The following is a 20481-nucleotide window of genomic DNA, read 5'->3' as shown; positions in this document are numbered from 1 at the left end:
AAACACATAAAACAAGAGAGACACATATATACGTGGTTCACCCAGTTTGGGCTACATCCACGGAGAAATAGCCAGTCCTTCTTTTATTATATTATCCAGCAAACTGAAGAGATACAACCTACAACATATCCACTGTAACACCATCTTCGCTCTCAATATTCTCTCTTCCTCACTTAGAATACAGATATTCATAGACACAATACAATTCCCTCATATATAGCGAGGGGTTGCCTTCTAGGGCAAAAAACCCTAAACTAAACATAACTTCTACCATTAGATCATCTGCCTAATGAATGACCTAGATTAACTAGAAATTACTAGACTTTTACAAGGCAAATTTACGTCTATTTTTGGCTTCGGGGGCGCTGCCCCTGAACCCCCACCGAGGTATTGCTGGCCCTCGGACCCCCCAGCTGGGGGGGATTAGCCCCTCTAGACCCCCACAGGGGGGACAAGTCCCCCCTGCATCCCCCCCGCGTGGAGGGGTGTACAGCCTTCCTGGGGTATACATCCGACTGAAACCTTTGAATATAGAAGATAATCAGGCTCCACACCCAACAGTAATGGGCTATTAATGAATAGTTTCATCTGAAACTAAGTATGCACCTGGGAATTTGATGATGGATAAGATCCAATAGATCTAAAATGACTGTATTGATAACTGATTGATTTGATATGTAATATTTATGTTTGACACATGTTTTATTATGTATGCTGAGAGATGGGCTTGTTTTGAAGGTTTGATCTGCAAGGAAGATATAAGTCAATGGTTGTAGATCTATACATGGGTTTGAGAACCTGAGAGGTATTTACATATGCAATTTTAATGCTGGTAAGTTGTGTATTGATTATGAACATTGGATGGATCTGTACGCGAGTTTGACTCTTAAGAAACAAGTACACATGTGGAAGTATTTTGTGAAAAGAACATATATAAGCTAGGGTTATGCTAAATAAGATGCTTGATCAGTCTAATCAGTCTTGTTGCATTTATGTTGTCTGCCAATGAAGTCTTACTTGATGATATAGGTTTAAGAGTGATGATTGAAGATGAATTGTTTGATTGAAGAGTGATGATGCTGCTAGTTGTCTGTGATTCAATATCTGTGATGATTATGTGATTATTTCAGAATGATTCAGTGGTTCAGGGTATAAATCAGTGTTTGTTTCAGAATGAGAGTGATACAATTTCAGGGTTCAATGTTTTGATATATGTATGAAGATATTCTTTAAGGAAGTTGCGTATACATGCTGATTTGATAAAGTAAAGTAGCATATATATTATGACATTTTATTGATCATGGTTTTCAATTGGTTCAATGAGTTTATGCAGTGCTTGGGTTCAATATTGGTATTATGTTTATGGTTATCTAATTGATTTGGTTGTTTGAGAATAAGTTGATTGATTTGGGTCTCAGTTGGTTCAGTGATTGGTTGATTCAGTTGGTTCAATGATTGAGTGATTTGTTGTAGTGATTACTTTCAGTTTTTATATTTGGTATTAGCCTTAAATGATGGTAGTGGGTTCAGTCTGAAAATTTGATGAAAAGTGGCCTACAAGTTATGATGTTTTGTAGTAGGTGGATCTAGTGTGAAAATTTATGAATGTGGTCCACGGTGGTGCAGGGGGTTAGAGCTCCATTCCCATGGAAAATGACGAACAAGGGAAGGTTGTAGCCTTCTGTAGGCGTGTGCCTACGTGCTGGTATGAGCCTTTGCCAGTACAATACTGTAAGAATTATTTCATCATAATAAAAGGAAGACAAAGATGACAACAATAGTGATTTTTTCCCACATTTGGTTTCCACCTAAAATTCATGGTGTTCATATGTGACTCTTTATTATGTTATTACTGCACATGGTTACTGGATATCTAATGTTAATGAAGCACTAACATACTGGTTCAAGATAAAATTGACTAGAAAACTATATTGAATGGAAATACACTAGTTATCTTCATTAAAGTCGCGTACATACATAGGTTTACTTCAGAATAGTCACATACAGAAATCATAATAAGAAAATTAAATCAAGTTGTGTTAAAACACTAATTCACCCCCCCTCTCAGTATTTTTCGTAACAAATTAACATTCGGAGAAGTCGCCGCTTTGTTTTGTAGAATCCTACAACAATCATCATATAGTTAGAGTCGAACGATGTACCACACACATATAAACATGTGTTACATGAAATCTATGTCTGCAGATAGAAGTATCTTCCCTAGACTGGGTGGCATAGTCTATAACAATAGAAAGCAAAGAAACCAATGTTTTCCTTAAAGTAAATGGATAACGAGATGAAACTGTTGAGATTGCAACAAGATGATGGAGCTTAGTGAAAAGAGTCGCCTTCACTAAGTGGGCCAGCAGGCTATTTTTGGCGCAAGTCTATTTTTAGACTATGTCTATTTTTAGACATATGGATCATGTCTATGGATTGCAGGTTGCTGTTTATGGATGATTGATCAGGTTGGGAAAAAATAGATGGACTTCTATTTTTGATGAAAGTGTGAGTGATCACAATGTGAGTGATCACAGTGTGAGTGATCAAAGTCAAAAATAGAAAAGTCAAATATTATTATCTCACAATAATATTTGGACTATAAACTTAATCTTATTCTCTTGGAGCACTTCAGTTTGAGCTACAGAGGTGGCACATGCAGCTGTTAGAAGGAAATACGCTTTTCTTATGAGTCATTTGAGTTTTTGCATGCATGACTTCAGTTAGAACTCAATCAGTTGAGTTTGGTGGAGTTGATGGAGTTGTGTTGAGTTTAGCTTTGTTAAACTAGTTGTATTTAGTCTAACTGGAAAATAGACTAGAGATGAGTTGGGTGAATTAGTTATTAATTAATTCACAAGTTATTACCTCATAATACAACTAATGAATACATCAGTTAACTCAGTTGCATGTCAGTGCATGTTCAGTTCAACAGGGACAGGTGGTAGAGAATCAGATTGCTATCAGTTGTGACTATAGTTGTGCACCAGATCTTGCACAATCAAGGGATTGAGTATGCCAATGAGTTTTCCCACGTATTTTCCCACATTATAGCTTGTGCTCACGTCCAACAAAGTGTGAGTGACTATTTTGCAGGTGAAAAACGAGTTTGGTAAGCCATTCTCATCAGTTCTTGAGCAGGTATTGAGCAGTGGAGGCAGGCAAGCAGTGGAAGAGATTTGGAGATCAGATCTGAGCTGTATTGTGTGTAACAGAGGTGGAGATACTTGTGAGAAGTATTATGCTATGTAATTATACATGACTCAATCATTAATATACAGATAGTTGGGGTTTTTAGCGAGATGCTTTCCCCGGGATACATACTGTGTTAATGTGTGAATGCTCTTGATGTTTTATTGTTATTGATGCTGCTATATTGATGATCAACGTAGAGGAGCTTATGTATTGTGTATGTTTTCCGCAATAGTACACGATCAGGATATTCTCCATTGAATATGTGTTAAATTATTCAAAATTTCTACAGAAACCTACCTAGAATCCATCGCAACCCTCATTCCTCTCTTAGCTTGTACACTCTAATCCTAGCTTCGATTGCTATAATTAGAACTTGCATGATCAGATAACAAAATCCAAAGATCTATGATATCTATGCAACATAATCCAATCACTCCATTCAATAGATCAACATGGTATTGACATACATGAAATCATAACATCGCATATAGGAAAACAATGAACTTTTTGTATTAATAGAAATGGAGAGAGTTACAACCAAATATAGAGTTGATCTTATAGAATAGATCCTCCAAGTTGACTTCTCCTTCCTTGTGAAAAAATGGATCACTATGTCACCCTAATGCATGAAATAATGAGTCTCACAATAACGGCATGATGGAAAAATCTATCTCCAAAAGCCAACCACTAGCTAATGGATGGCAGTAAATATATTGAAGAGGATGGCAGGTTAGGAATTCTTATCCATTTACCAATCTAGGCTTGACATCCACTCTTGATGGGAGGATGAGCTCAAGGGATAAGGGGTGAAATCTCCAAGGTAGGATAGAATAAGATTCGAGACTTTCATCCAGGATAGAAGAGGAAGATTTGAGATTCTTTTTATTTTTCTTGAATTTCTAGAATCAACGCACCCCCAGGAAGGGGCAACCTGCCAGTGATCAATGCAGGTCCAAAGAGGGTCAACTTGCTGGTGAACACAGTCTCTCAAAGCAACAAGTTGAGTTGGGCCTTAAAATCACTGAAGTGAAGTAGTTAAAGGAAGAAATTCAAGGATTAGAGAGAATCATGCTTAGGGCTTTGTGAAATGAAGATGACACAGGGTAAAAGGATGTTGATTGATCTAGTTAATAGGCCTATTGACCAAATGTGACAAAATGGGCTATAACACCATGGGAATATTCTGAATTCGAGAAGTTGATGGTGGAATATTAACCAACAAAATTATGTCTTGTTGACCCCATTGGTTGTCAGACCTTTGGAGCGGTCAACTAGATCAAGTATGGAGAGACCCAATGTCGGTGGGCTACTATCGGCCTTCATCCATTAACCCTCGGATACTTTACAAATATAAAGTCTTATGCTTCTAAATATTTGACCCAACATGATGAAAGCGGTTGGACCCACTGCGCCTTCAGGCCATCGACATTTCAGAGGAGTTGCGTGGGTGAGTTCAAGGAAAAAAGTGTCAACTTGACATGATCTGTATCGATTAGAACCACAGGATGGGTGTTTGGTGGACTAATCACTCTTGCGGATAAGAGCGATCTCCCTAGGTTTAGAAAACAAACACTAGAACAAAACAAACACAAAAATATGTGATCTTTCCCTAGAATATTGTTGAAAAAGTAAATATGGACATACATGATAAATTGAAGTTTGTCCTTGCTTATTATTTTTTTATTGTAGCTCTTGTTCCGCCTTTGATCCTCAAAGCCAAAACCTGTAATATTGCCAACAAATAATTAGTCAAAGCACTTGATATATAAAACACTCAATTCTAAATAGATGATCAAGGAGTTCCATTATAAAATTTGCACAATGCAACAAAAAAATAAGAAATTTGCGCCATATTTAGTGCATATTTTAGTGCATTTTTTTTTTCCAATTGAGATGAGAATCCTGGTGCTAAATCAGACTCTATTGTACAATTTATAAAGCATCCTTTTCTGTGCTAGATTTTTCATCATTTTTTCCACCATATTTTGCATCAGATTTTGCACCCAATTTTGTGCCATGTTTTGTGTCTAATTTTGCACCACATTTTACATCTAGTTTTGCATCATGTTTTACGACAAATTTTCCTTCCAATTTTGCACCAGGATTTGCATCTAGTTTAGTGACAAGTTTTGCACCATTTTTTGCATCGAATTTAGCAACATATTTTAGTGGATTTTTTTTACAATTGGGATGAGAAACTTGGTGCTAAATTTGACTCTATTGTACATTTTTTAAAGCATCCTTTTTTTCCCCTAATTTTGCATCCTTTTTCACGCTAGATTTTTCATCCTTTTTTACACCAGATTATACATCGCTTTTTGTGTCAAATTTTGCACCAAGATTTGCATTTGATTTTATGACAAGTTTTTCTTCTAGTTTTGTGCCTTTTTTTGCATCCTTTTTTCATTGTTTTTAGCTTCCTATTTTGTGTCAGTATTTGCTTCCATTTTTTCACCATCATTTACATCAGGGTTACACCTTATTTTGCATCTAATTTAGCACCTTTTTTCATCCATTTTGTGTTAGTTTTTGCATCTGGTCTTACGTTAGGGGTTGCATCTAGTCTTACACTAGTTTTTGCTTGTAATTTTGTACCTATTATTGCATCTAGTTTTGCACCATCTTTGGCGCCTATATTTTCACCATATGTAGAATTTGGTTTAGCACCAAACTTTTCATTTTTTTGGACCATTTTTTACATCCACTTTTACATTTGATTTCTCTCCCTTTTTTCATCTCATTTTGCATCATTTGCTACATCCAATTTTGCATCATTTTAACACCATTTCTTACATCCAATTTCACATCCTTATGAGCTTCCAAATTTGCATCTATATTTGCATCCTACTTTAAGCCATGTGTTGTTTCCACATTTTCATCCCATTTTGTGTCTAATGTTACATTCAATTTTAAGCCATTTTTTACATCCACTTTTTCATTTTGTTTTTTCATCACTCTTTGCATCCAACATTACATCCATTACATATGAATATTAGGGCACGATGGAATCAAACCACCAACCACCTGCTTGTAAAGCAGGTGTTCTTCCATTGAGCTAGCACCCTTCAAAGAATTAGACCTTGAAACTTTATAAATTCTAAATTCTAAAACTTTGTAAAGTCTTATAGGTTTCATTGACTCAATTGGCAGAAACAACTATCCAATAGATGCAAAAAATAATTGTTTTAGAACAAGGAAAAAACTTTCACATGGTTAATATGCTCAACCACCTAAAAAATAACATTAAATTCGATTGTTTAAACTTGAGACTAACCAAAGTATAAACCCAAAGTCCCCATGTTCTATGGCTCCTCTAATACAATTGGAGATGAAATAAATCACTGAAGAACTTAAAATTTTATGTAGATATAGTTAAAATTGACAAAAAAAGGCATAATAATTGTTATGATGATTAAAAATCAAAATCATGTATAGTAGGTAATTCAACAAAGAGACTAGACATGATGGAGCCAACACAAAATCCATTGCACAGTTCTCATATGGGATCCATGAATATGCATACCTCTAGAATGTAGTTCTTCTTATTCCCCCATAAATAAATATAGAACTTCAATGATATATAAATAAGGAACCAAGACACAAAAGGACCTTCAAGAACTAAGATGCAAGGGATGCTGAAAACACAAGGCTGGAGAGTATTCCCAGCAACCCATTTCCCTTGAAGATGATGATAATTAGCACAAGCTCACTTTGGCCCACCTCTATCTTTGAAGCTATGGTTTCTTTTTTTCTCTCACTGGTATTAATATAGTGGATAGGGGCCAAGTTATCTCCATTAATGATTTGTCTTGTTTAATTGGCACATAAACATTTTCAATTTTAAATATGATATTTCTTAAGCTTCCAGTCTTGAAAAAACATTATCGGGAAGCAACGTGAAGGTTTCTCGATTGAGTTCTCAGAAAGCATGTAAACATTTTATGTTCATATGAATAGGTGACCTACCTCTTACAAATAAAAAATAGAACTGCTTGATAACATCGTAATGTAGTCCTATTATTTATGATGATTAAATATGATAGATGGGATCAAACCAGAAGTATTTTGAATTTGAAAATGTTAATAAATCCTTATAAGAATTGAATTAGAAATAAGTTTACGAAAACGAATTACTAGTAAGTGACAATTTTTAAAATATAAAATCAACTACTTTAGTAAAAGGAAAATGAACAAAAAATCTATCAAAGTTGTCTTGACTTTGTTTGATAGATTTTTTTTGATAGCATTATGTTGAAAGAAACAAGTATAGCAAACATAATATATGATAATTTAGCAATCAAGAAGAAGGCATTGTGCTTATTTGTCTGAAAGGAGTCATTTGAGGAGATCTTAGTGCCTGCCACATTATATTTGTAAAGCTAATAACCTTATAATTCCAATAATGTTTGTAATTATATGAAGGAATGGAAAATGTGTTGTGTTTTGCTTAAAAACTTTTGGTGACGATGAAATTCCATTTAAAACTAATTTCTTACATCCTTGAACTTTTCCATCAATGGAATAAGTATTAAATTTTCCAGACTACTTTAAGGGTTTGGGAGAATATATTTTTGGTTGAGTGAGGTAGAACACTACTACAAGGATAAGGTGCCTCCCAAGCCATTTAGTCAAAGGTTGTGGAATGGTGGATGGAAAGATGTGAGTTAAGCCACGATCAATCTTTGGGAAAAGAAGAAAAAAAGAGTGTGAAGTAAAAAAAGCAATGTGAAGTAAAGGAGCATGAACTTCCTTCTAGTTTGGTTATCATTATTATGAAATTGTTTTTGGTTAAAGAAGTCTTTATCAGGTCTTTGGAGGAAATAAAAAGAACAACCAACTCTAACAAGGATCACTTTAATGTGATGTGGTCAAGAAGGTCAAGTGAAAGTGAAATCCATCCTGAAGGAGAACATATATATGTGCAAGTTAAATTGATGATCCATATCATGGAGCATGGGCCTACAAGGAAACCTTTGGCGACTTACTTCCTAATTTAAAAAAAATATATTTGTGGGAGCTGTGATCATTGGAAAGGCTAACTTTGCAATACTTAATTTCACCATTCAATATGTTCTTGCACAAACATTACTGAATATGAAATCACAACAAAAGGTGAATAGAACCAACCCAAGTCAAGCTCGCAAGTGATCCTCTGATGTCATTGATAATGAAGAAGATAAATAAGTATGATTTCTCTATATTGACTTCATTGAAATACTTAATTCATAAATTCATTCAAAGATGCAACTTCAATATGCATTCACTGTTTCATGTGTGTTTAATTGAAATGAGGCCCATTATACTAAAATACAACACAGATGAGTTCCAAAAGAAGAAATTTCACAACCATCCAAGAGAAATTGAAAGATACATACCTCCCCATCTTCAATTGTGATGATGTGTGGAGTAAATCCATGACCTGAACTTGCTATGATAGACACAATTATAAGTAATAGAGTAAAACCAATCCATTATCAAGGAATTACCTTGAGAACAAATCATAGACTAATAGGCTATTTTTAAATGACCCACCATCTAAGACACATCTATATAATTCGACATCTAATTTGAAAAACATGATAAATAAAATTAGAAGGTTGGGAGAATGAATATCAAATTCATTGTAAGCATAAGTGTTTAATAATCCATTTACACATAGCCTACTTAGCAAAAACTACCATTGTTGGTAGAGGGAAAAAAAAGTAGAAGGTTGTTGGAAAAAAGTGCTTTTTTAATGTATTTGTGATCATGTGTAATGGGTAGAGGGGATTGAGATATATGTAGGGGATTTTTTGTTATTTTTTTGTTAGAGGCCAATAGTTCAAGATCTCACTGTTTGTCTTCATCTAGGTTTCTAATGGTAAAAATGGAAAAATTAGAAGAGAAAATGAAATAGGTGTTTTATATAATTGGGTAGAGATGAATTAAGGTCAAGGATCAATAGGATTGAAGTAAATTTGGGCATTTAATACACACCGACTGGTATGACAGTGAGTGTGAAGAGATGTTAGAAGGAAGATCGGTGGGAAATTGGAACTAGTTTGTCAATGGCATTAAAGAATAATATTTTTATATTTTTATAAAATAAGATAACATTTTCTTAATTATCAAATATTGGGAAATTACCTCCAAAGTTGTGCATATATTGTTTTCACTGCTTTAGCCTTTTTGCATTCCTCATCTCAGCTGCTTCTATCCCTCTTCCCCTATTTCTTCATTTTGTGAAGAAGAAGAGCCCATAGTCCATAGTCATTGTGTGTATGTCAACCTTTCTCAAGTGTTTTTGCTGATGGGCATTGTGGCTCCATGATCTCTGAGCGGTGATAGCAAATAATGTTTTATGTTTTGGTGTAGGTTGTTGGAGAATTAAGCAATTCTCTCACTTGATTATGTGGAATGCTCTACATCTATATAATGCATAAGTTGTGTATTGATTTATTCTAGTTGTAGGCCTGGTTTTGGGTGTTGTGCCTCTTTTGCTAAAGCAACATTGTCCATTGTTGTGGGTTTTTGTTGTTAACAATCTCTGAGATTTGTTTTTATTGAGGGGCATTTTGATGAATGCAACTCTGATGTGTTGGGGCATATAGATATATACGGTGAACTGTTTTAATATTAATCCTAATAACTAGTAGTGGATCTTAGATTTATCATCTTTCCCACATTCAGATCTGACATTTGGGGTTTCATTTTGTTGCAGTGAACTACATTAATCCTCCAAGGTATTAGTTTTGAGTACGATTTCTCATATGCTTGATTTGAGACAATACATTTGGCTTCATATATTTGTATTTGATTCACATTTAGATTGATTCCCAACTTTTACTTAGCTTGCTGCATTATTATTTCAGTGACTGTTTCCTCCCCATCCATTACATGCTATCCTATCATAAATAACACACTTTAGGGTTCTCACAAAGGGGCCTTATCTAAATTAGGTCCATCTAGTTTATTTCAATTGAGTTTCTACATGGTTTCATATATGTATGTTTTGAGTTTTGAGCTCTACATTAGAGCTGCAACAACTGGTCATGACTATGGTGAAACATTGAACAAGAGTATCATGTTTTATGAGGCTCAAAGATCTGGAAATCTTCCTAGCAATTAGAGAGTCACTTGGAGGGATGATTCTAGTTTGCATGATGGATCAGCCAATGGGGTGGATCTAGTAGGAGGGGATAATATGACACTTGTGACAATGTTAAATTTGGCCTCCCAATGGAATTCATAGTCACCATGCTCTCATGGAGTGTTATTGAATATGGAAAGAAATTGACCAGTAGTGGTGAGTTGGGTCATTCGATGGAGGTTATTCAATGGAAGACTGATTATTTTCTCAAGGCACATACCGAGCCTGATGTACTGTATGGAGAGGTGGGTGATGGAGACTCAGACCATTATTACTGGCAAAGTCTAGAAGACATGACCAAACCTTGCTAGGAATATAGAATTGATGCAAGCAATCCTAGCTCAGATCTTGTGGGGGAAATAACAACTACAATGGCTTTTTCTTCAATTATTTCAGGCACTTTGATCACACCTACTCCAATGAGCTTCTCAACCATGCCAAGCAACTTTTCACATTTGCTGACAAGTACAAAGGAAAATATGACAATAGCATTATTGTTGCACAAAATTATTATGCCTCTAAGATTGGATATGTGGATGAGCTTCTTTGGGCAGCGACATGGCTTCATGAGGCTACTGGAGATATGTCTTACTATTACAAGAATTATGTGATTGACAATGTTGCTTCTCTAGGTAGAATGGGATGGAAAATGACTGAATTCAGCTGGGATGTCAAGTATGCATGAGTTCAGGTCCTAGACTCAAAGTCCCTCGTGCAAGGTAGAGTTGGGCAGAGTAATGTTGTTCTACAAAACTATCAATAAAAAATAAGAGTTTTCATGTGTGGGTGCTTACAGAAAGGCAATACGATTGTATAGAAAACTCCAGGTGGCCTCCTGTTTTGGTAAAAGTGGAAAAACATCCAGTTTCTCTCCTTGTAGTTTACTATGATTACCTCATTTTTTCTCGCAAGAACCTTCAATGCTCAAGTGAATATGTGCAACACTCAGATCTTCTATCCTTTGCTCAATATCAGATAGATTACATCCTCGAAGACAATTTGAGAGCCACAAGTTACATAGTTGGATATGGTAGCAGCTAACCTCATCCAGTACACCAAATAGCTTCATCTATTATATCTTACAAAGCCCATCCTTCATTCCCTATAGAGGGGGATATGCCACTTGGTTTAGCAGCAAGGGAAGCGATCCCAATGTTTTTCATGATGCTCTTGTTGGAGGGCCTAATCAGAATGACAAGTTCACAGATGAGAGAGACAACTATGAATATATGAAACCAACTACCTACAACAATGGCCCTATTGTGGGTGTCTTGGCCAGGATTCATGTTGGTGGTAGCTTAAACCAACTTCTTCCAGTTGTTGTCCCTACATGTGTAAGAAAACCCAAACCATCTCCTGCTCCAATCCAAGATTCTTTTCCACTGACACCTAAATATTACTCTCCAATTATTATATCACAATCAGAGACTTCATCCTGGAGTTTCTTGGAGTCAAACTTACTACATATATTCTACATTGATAACAAAAAAGTCCAAGGAAACAATGAAGAACATCAAGCTCTCAGTTCAAATATTGTATGGCCCTATTTGGGGTCTGTCTAAAACATGGGGCTCTTCTTATTTAATAAGTGTATGTTACAAACTAGTAAAATATTCTTATTAAATAAGTTTCTCAACCTTTCAATGATAAGTTTGTTACATCACCCAGACATAGCATCCCAGTCCACTATTGACAAATACAGTGTTGTAAATGTGAGAACACTTCCTAAATATTGGGTCCACATGTCCCTAAGGTGCGTAAAGGATTCTCCAAGACTACAGTTCTTTTTACAATTACACAAGATATGTAATGAAGTCAAGTATAATTTAGTCGAATCCAATCCTTGTTTAAGGTAATGCCTTAATTTTGTTTATTTTCCATGGTTATTTCTGTTGTGTATAAAGGACTGCAAAATTTATTGTGTTCTGCTTCAAAACTTTTGGTGATGGTGAAATTCCATTTAAAACTAATTTCTTTCATCCTTGAACTTTTCCATCAATGGAATAAGTATTAAATTTTCAACACTACTTTAAGGGTTTGGGAGAATATATTTTTGGTTGAGAAAGGTGGAAAACTGCTATCTGGATGAGGTGCCTTCTGAGCCATTTAGTCAAAGGTTGTGGAATGGTGGATTGAAATATGTGAGCTGAGACACGATCAATCTTTGGGAAAAGAAGAAAAAAATAGTTTGAAGTAAAAAAAAAGTGTGAAGTAAAGGAGCATGACCTTCCTTCTAGTTTGGTCATTTTTACTATGGTCATTCTAGTGCTTTTACTATGGTCATTCTATTTTTCAATGTAAATATTTTCATTTCCAACCATCTACAAGGCTTAGTAGAAAATGCAGCTTCTGTGGTTATAGGGAAAGACTTAGCTCTACCCAGGATGTACTTGTTGAACCGATTTAAATAAAAGTTCTATTTTCTTATAAAAATTGTGTTCCAACAGTGAAAAAGAAAGTGTAAAATCACTCTTCATCAGTTTGTCAATAATTTCAAAATAGAACAATATTTATTTCATAAATACTAGACCTTGTTGCATAGCCTGCAACACTAGCTTCTGTGCGGAAGCAATGTGAAAATGCAACAAACTTCAATGGAAAAATGGAATCATCAATAATCTGATCCATGTACATTCCTCCCACTGGAATCTCTATTGTACCTGCTAAACACTAGTATGTTCCCTCTATAGAGTACACCTGCTCAATAAAAATGTAAAATCCATGATGCTTCAATTTTTTTAAAAGACTTCATTGTTAACAAACAGACCTATCTTCTCATACATTCAACTAATGATATCCTGCAACTTACAAAGAAAAAATCAAGAACAAGAGCCTTATTGAGTCAATTTAAAAGTAGTAGACATAGACTTTCTTCACAATTAGATTTCAATCATTTGTTATCGGGAAAAGTGTCTATTCAGAATGACCCTATCCCACTGAGTTGTGACAGTGACCTCAGAAACAAACAGGGAAAACTACTCTTGTATTCTCCTTTATGAACTATAAACGAAGAGAAGTAGGATGAACCAACCTGTGTCTTGCGCTAGTCCTTTGATCCGATCTCTCTCCTCTTTGACAGCTTCCAGCTATCTGCTCCCTTACTTGCCCAGCGTCACCAAGTTCCTGCAAGTTCAAAGAAGAAGGAAACTACACAAAGACATGGATTTATGTTCATAAAAAGCTTAGGATCAGATTTAAGCTAAACATACAAATATAACAATCATCAATGATATACAAGCATGTAGGAGAAACTCAAATAGTTTTATTGATAAAACAAGAAGATCCAGGAGGAGTTACAACCGATGATTCCTGATCCAGCATCAACCTCCCAGCATAGAATCCCCTCTTCACCTCCAACAAAGCATAAATCACCCAATACTCTGATATCTATCTCAAAACCAATAGCGATTCTCTGCAATGTACAAAATTCCAGCCTCTGGATCTCTTGGTGAGGGATCCATATATAGATGTATGCAAAGAGGATGAGTCAGCTCATGAATTGATTAGTGGCTTCTCTCTGTCAGTTCTTGCTTCCACTTGGAGACTGAGAGCCTCTTACTCATCACTGGTCGAATTCAGTGAGGCAAGTGTCATTGGGAAAGATTCTGGAAGCTTCCATTGTCTCTCCACCTCGTGGAATGACTTTGCCACTTGTCATTTCCCGCTCAACGTACCCTGGTAGTGCATTCAAGTGCGTTGCAATGCACCTGGCCAGTGTATTTGGGTGCTTTGCAACGCAGCTAGCTAGTGGAGCAGCTAAAATGATCCTGATTTGACTAGTTCTGAGCAGTTTCTGGTGGAGAACTTCTGGGAGAAGCTGTAATTTGTTGACCTTGTTTCTTTAGGAGCTGGAACAACACTTTTAGGGACTTAGGATCCCTTGGTTTATGGACATTTCATGCTTATAGCTGTAAGGCACAAAAATGTCTATAACAGTTGCCCCCTAAAGTATGAGGCCGTTTATCGGGTGAAATGCTTTATTAGGAGGATCCGAAGTTCTTTCAACGCTGGGAGGAGACCTGTAATAAGATACAATACAATACATTATCTTCATACTGTTTTCACGATCTAGCTGAGGTGGGAATTCCCATTCTCAGCTTTATAAATTCATTTTCATGTACATAGGACAGACAATCGTTTGATGGTAGACTGATGATTCTGATGAAGTCATCATCCTTTTGGTAAGATGATTATCTGTGCTGCAATGCTGTGCATTTCAATGTCTTTATTTTTCCTGAATATATATCGCAGCCGGGATGGATGAAACTAGATCTGGGGTCTTCAATCTCGTCCGATCTTCACTCGAAGTACAAGTCGATCCATGTGAGAAATGTTTTGAAGTCGAACATGGAAGGACATCGCTTGATTACCAGTCAATGATGTAAACTGTTAACAAGCGCGAGAGGAGTCACCGATAATGATAATGACCCTCAAGGTACTGCAGTACAATTCACGTGGTGTGAATAAAGGACTTGGCATCGAACACCATGAAAAATCTTTCGGTCGAAGGTCATTGATGTATACCTGTCGCCGGAAGTGAGAAAGTTGCCATTGAGGCATGCAAGCTTCAAAGTACTGAAGGGGTTGTTCCTAGATCAACTTCTTGGATAATGAGTTGATGTCGACAAGAAGCGATCCGTCAAAGGAGGGCCTTAATGAATCCCACATCAATGACACGGAACGGAGCAAATGATTTTGATGGAGGTGAAAACGATCTGATGATATATGGTTCAGGGTGGCGGTCATGAAAAGAATGAAGTATAATGTATGGTAGTGGATAGGACACAGGTGACTTCTCTGGATGACTTCTCTTGAACATGTCGACGACACTTATGTGATGGATTGGTAGCATTTACCCCAAATGTGGATGTTATGGCGTGACCATGGTGATGTGACCGGTGAATGAAACAACCCAACCCGACTCAGGCACGGAGTGGAAGTGTCATGTTCAAGAGCGACTTGCTACCAATAAAGTTTCTTTGAGTTTTCTTCCCAATGTTTCCCCAGTCATTGCTGACCAGTACCTCTTTATTTTTGTCAAGCTTGAGGAGGATAACATATGCTTGTTCTATAATTTTCCCTTCGGGCAAACCCATCGCTATGTTTTAACGAGCCTAGCGATAGTGAAACTCGTTCTCGCCTAAAGACAAGTTTGTCGCTATTAATCTTTTTAACGAGTCTAACGACAAAGATAACTCAGTCCTTTTCATTTTTAGAGAGTCTGAAAAGGTACGTAAAGGTAACTCCAAAGTTCATTTTTCGTCATCTAATCCCTTAAGTCCGAAAAAGTATAAAACAATACAGAAGGGATGAGTTTTCGATTAGCTTTAACGAGCCGAACAAAACAAGTGCTCGATCTTTTTGTGCAATAATCCCTCAGGTCCAAAAAAGATTAAAATCTAGAGGAGGGATAGCACTTCCTGTCGCTTTAACGAGCTGGAAGGCCAAAACTTGGCAATCTTTTCATATTTTACGAGTCAGTTGAAAAGAGCTTAAAGAAGACTCGTCTTTTGAGGAACGAGTGATAAAATGGGTAGCAGCTGATTCCAGGTAAGGTTTGGAATTTTCCAATCACGGCAGTGTCACAAGGATGGCTAGTGAAATCACTCTTCGCAGCTGTTCCTCAAAATGGGTAAACAATCAAATGGAGGTGAATGATCGGCCAATGGAAAAGTGGAGGTGACGGTGCAAACACGACCAAGGCTTTAATGGCTGAAGTACTACATTCACGGTGGTTATTTACCAGGGGATAGTTCATTTTTTAACGAGCTTAAACGTGGGTGGAAACACTTGCTCGGACTTATGTTTATTTTTTAACGAGCTTGAACTATGCGCTGAAACTGCTCGATTAATCCAGTCATATGATAAGAATGTCTCATATAAAAATGACAATCTTTCGAGTGTTGCCCCACATCCTTTCTTTATGCAAGTTAGGAAACGACCAATCCAAAAAACAGATAAATGATCGCTCTTTGCTTGCACTCCAAAAGGTTTGCATGCCCCCAGGCATAAAACAGAGTTTCAAGGTCACCCTCTATTCGAGCTGACAAAACATTTGTTTTATCAGGAAGGGTATACCTCTTACAGGTTACCCAAAGATTGTTCTATTCCCGGCACAAACAAAACACTTCTTCGGCGATGTCTCTCGAAATAAACAAAGGTCAGTGACGATGCTCGCCAACTCACATAACTTTGACAAGAGAATCTTATTCTAGAATAACCCCTCTTCCAATCACGGACGGGGTACAGACTAGTCATATTCTCCCGCGGAAACCTACTCTATACCCGAAGTTTTCCTGCCGAAGCAGACCAGGATGCATGCCCCCTGGGTTTCAGTCATATCCCTCCGAATTACTCGCGCTCATCGGGAGGACGGACTGGGGATTGAGACATTTCTTGCGTGAAAAGACCATTTAGGGACGGTATATGACTATTTGCTATGCGTGATCCAGGAAATGAAAGCTGGTCCACGAGCTTGACCACTCTTGCTTCGTGCGGAAAACACATTACTCTAAAGAGTGAGGAGATGATGGCTCCCATGCAATAAATATAGTCTCATCCAAGGAGTAGGTTATAATCCAAGGGTCCTTGAACGACCATGACGTTCATGCGAACTGTCTTCCTTCTCAATGTTATGGGCACATTGGGAAGGATCCCTAAAGGTCGACTGGTTCCTTTATCAAAGCCTGTCAGATTTCTCATCTCAGGCAACAACGATGGCGAACCAAGCGCTTTCCAAGCAATAGAGGAAAGGATACTCACAGAAGCCCCCTCATCTATGATGGTACCAGCCATGACCATTCTGTATATTTGAACGATAATTCGGAATGGTATGCTTGACGGTAGGCGGGGTCTACCTAGTTGATTCGAGTCGAAGGAGACAACTAGGTTGCTTGGAGGTGGGACCGAGTAGACGGTCGGGTATAGCTCTGACGAACTTCCTTCCTGCGGTAAAGGAACGGGTAAATTGCCCCCATGTTCGTCAGAGTCTGTGTTGATGAAGAGAATTTGGACGGTGTCATCCTTGTTCTCTTCAGTGACTGTATCATCCGAAGATAAAACCTCTGAAGGCAAAACCGGGTCAACTGCCGCCTCGACCTTTTGACTTTCGTCTGGTATGGATTCAGTTGGTTTATCTTCAATGATAGACGCTTCAGCCGACCACTTGAGCGGGCCAGCTGGATTCTCAACTAGTGATGGACTCGGCAAGAGTTTTTAATATCCAGGAGGAAGTCGTAACGGTGAAACCGGACGATCATCCAAAACTCTTTTAGCTTCGTCTAAGAAGGGACAACGGTGGAGGGCATGGTCGCCTTCGCACAGTTTACAAGGAAATCTAGCTTTCCCTTTTTGTCCTGGGACTTCACTTTCACTAGTTGACGGTGTGCTTTCAACATGATCTCCAGAGGTTGATGACACTAGATTGTGCAAATGAGGAGACCAGTCCCTTAGTATCCGGGGGATACAAGGACAATCTCTGTGAAATTGGTCTCCTTTGCAAATGACACATGGCGATTTAGGCCTGGTCAATGCTGTGTGTGGATTTTCGTTAGACGACACTCGTTTTCCCCCATTCGCCTTTGGTTCCTTCTTCTTTTTCTCTTTCTTCTTCTTTTCCTTCTTCTTCTTAGGAACTTGGCTTTTAGCTTTACCAGTCCCGTCAAGCGAAGAGGAAGGAGGAGAGGAAGAATTAGAAGAAGTAGAAGGCTGGTGGGTAACTCTGGACTCGTCTAATTGCTGATTCGATTGTTCAGGAATAGTGGTGTTCTGAACGACATTGGTTGAGAAGAGCCATACTGGCAAGCCAATTGTCAGTCCTGGAAGTGACAATGTGGCCATATGGGGCGCACCAACATCTCCCCAAGAGGAGAAGGGACTAGGATTTCCACCAAGGGGAATTCCTTGGTTGGTAGGCTCCATTTTCTCAACCCAAAGATCAACGTAGTAAAAGGGGATGAATATTCCGTTTAAAATAAATTTTAACACGCTTTGACACAACTTGTTTTTTCAGTTTTTAAGAGTAGAGAAAAAACAAAAGATGACTCTATTCTCCTTCGATTTTTAATGAGCCTGAAGTGACAAGTGCTCAGATGGACCTTTTCCATTAAGGAGTCTGAAAAGGAACGAAAGGGACTGCTCTGGAGGTCTAGGTAGAGGGAGTACCAAACCAATCGCAAAACTGTAGAATACTTTTTACGGTACGGCAGTCAATCTTCCCGAATGTTGTGTTCGGTGCATTGCGATCAGTAGGGCAGCCGACACGGCTTCCTATGGATAAAGGTTTTATGCCTATAGGGGTCTCCCAATATATACTCGATGGTACGTGGGAGCACAAGTCCGTACTGGCACTTATCGTCTCAAAGTGGAGGAATCACCCAACCATCAGTGAGGACAACAGTTACCAGGCTTTACGACGCCGGAATACGTCTCTAGCCTAGACCTCTAAATGTTGTGCGTTAAGTTACAAAGCATTGTTAAGTTCATTGAATTTATTTTAAATTGATCTTTCTTATGAAGTTTGCCTTTTGGGTTCACCACGAGATGTAGATATAATTCCTAAAATGCAATCTAAAGATGATAAGCAAGCTTTTATCTCTTTTCAGCAATGAAAATCCTAGCTACAAGGGGAAAAGAAAGACACAATCTTTTCTCAAAGAGCAAAGAGCACACTGTAAATGCACTTTTCCTAAATCAAGCCAAACAGACTGTCAATATGCAAATGCACATGTGCATGTATTTGTTTTTCACTTTCTTAATATTGATGCCTAAAAAGAAAGTTGTTGTACAAATTTGAATTCGCTTTCAAGTGAAAAACACAAACAAGCTTCTTTTCGAAATCAAAAGGTAGAGATGATTATGACACTTTATGATTTTGAAGTAAACACTTGTTTCGACACTAGAAATTCACAAATTCAAGCCAAAGGCAAAAGTAAAAGCATAATCGACTGTCAACAGCAAATAAACTTTCTCCTAAGATCAAAATCGACACTTACGACAGATCTAAATCCAAGGACGACAGTATGACTAGTCTACTTTTGCAATGGGAAACTGTAAATGACGTAACAAACACACAAAAAAAAATACAGTTTCTTTTATACAAATGAGGCGGAATTAAGGCAAAGAAAAGGGGCTTTTAAACAGACACACACACTGATCACAGGCTGCAAAAATCAGAGACAAAACTGGAAAAAATGAGCAAAGAACCTCAGCTGCACAGGGCTAAGCTGATCAACGCACCTGGTACACAGAGAAACTGGATTGCAACGTAGGTTGCCCTCTCGGGAACTACGCTGAAATGCAGAAACTCTTCACAGCACCTGCGCTGGGGCAGAAACGAGAATTCTATCCGGGTTCTGGGTCACGGTTTGCAGTTTAATCTATGGTTTTTGGCCGAGTAAAAGCAATCAGTAATGCACAATCAGAGGGTTGATTTAAAAGAGGTTTAAGAGCTATCACAAAGGGTAATCATATCATTTGTGAATCAGCTGTTCAGATCATAAACAGATCCAGTGAATGGATTGAAGTAGCAGATGTCTACTTTGCATTTGTAAATGGCAAATGCAGTTCGATTCGCTACTTCTAAGTTTATGAGATGAACAACAAGAGAAACACAAACAAACTAACTAGACACGATCCCCAGCGGAGTCGCCATTTTGTTATCGGGAAAAGTGTCTATTCAGAACGACCCTATCCCACTGAGTTGTGACAGTGACCTCAGAAACAAACAGGGAAAACTACTCTTGTATTCTCCTTTATGAACTATAAACGAAGAGAAGTAGGATGAACCAACCTGTGTCTTGTGCTAGTCCTTTGATCTGATCTCTCTCCTCTTTGACAGCTTCCAGCTACCTGCTCCCTTACTTGCCCAGCGTCACCAAGTTCCTGCAAGTTCACAGAAGAAGGAAACTACACAAAGACATGGATTTATGTTCATAAAAAGCTTAGGATCAGATTTAAGCTAAACATACAAATATAACAATCATCAATGATATACAAGCATGTAGGAGAAACTCAAATAGTTTTATTGATAAAACAAGAAGATCCAGGAGGAGTTACAACTGATGATTCCTGATCCAGCATCAACCTCCCAGCATAGAATCCCCTCTTCACCTCCAACAAAGCATAAATCACCCAATACTCTGATATCTATCTCAAAA

General features: G+C 37.7%; 1 pseudogene; it reads left to right on the top strand.

The window, feature by feature from the left end:
* Positions 1–10165: 10165 nt before the first annotated feature.
* Positions 10166–11947, top strand: LOC149178021 (endoglucanase 19 pseudogene; annotated as a pseudogene).
* Positions 11948–20481: the final 8534 nt, after the last annotated feature.

The sequence above is a fragment of the Pinus tabuliformis genome, chromosome 4_1 (assembly GCF_031772625.1).
Source record: "Pinus tabuliformis cultivar Carrire ecotype Pingquan chromosome 4_1, CPIR1, whole genome shotgun sequence".
Taxonomy (NCBI): Eukaryota; Viridiplantae; Streptophyta; class Pinopsida; order Pinales; family Pinaceae; genus Pinus; species Pinus tabuliformis.
The sequence above is the reverse complement of the archived record's forward strand: the minus strand, read 5'-3'. Positions and strand labels throughout refer to the sequence as shown.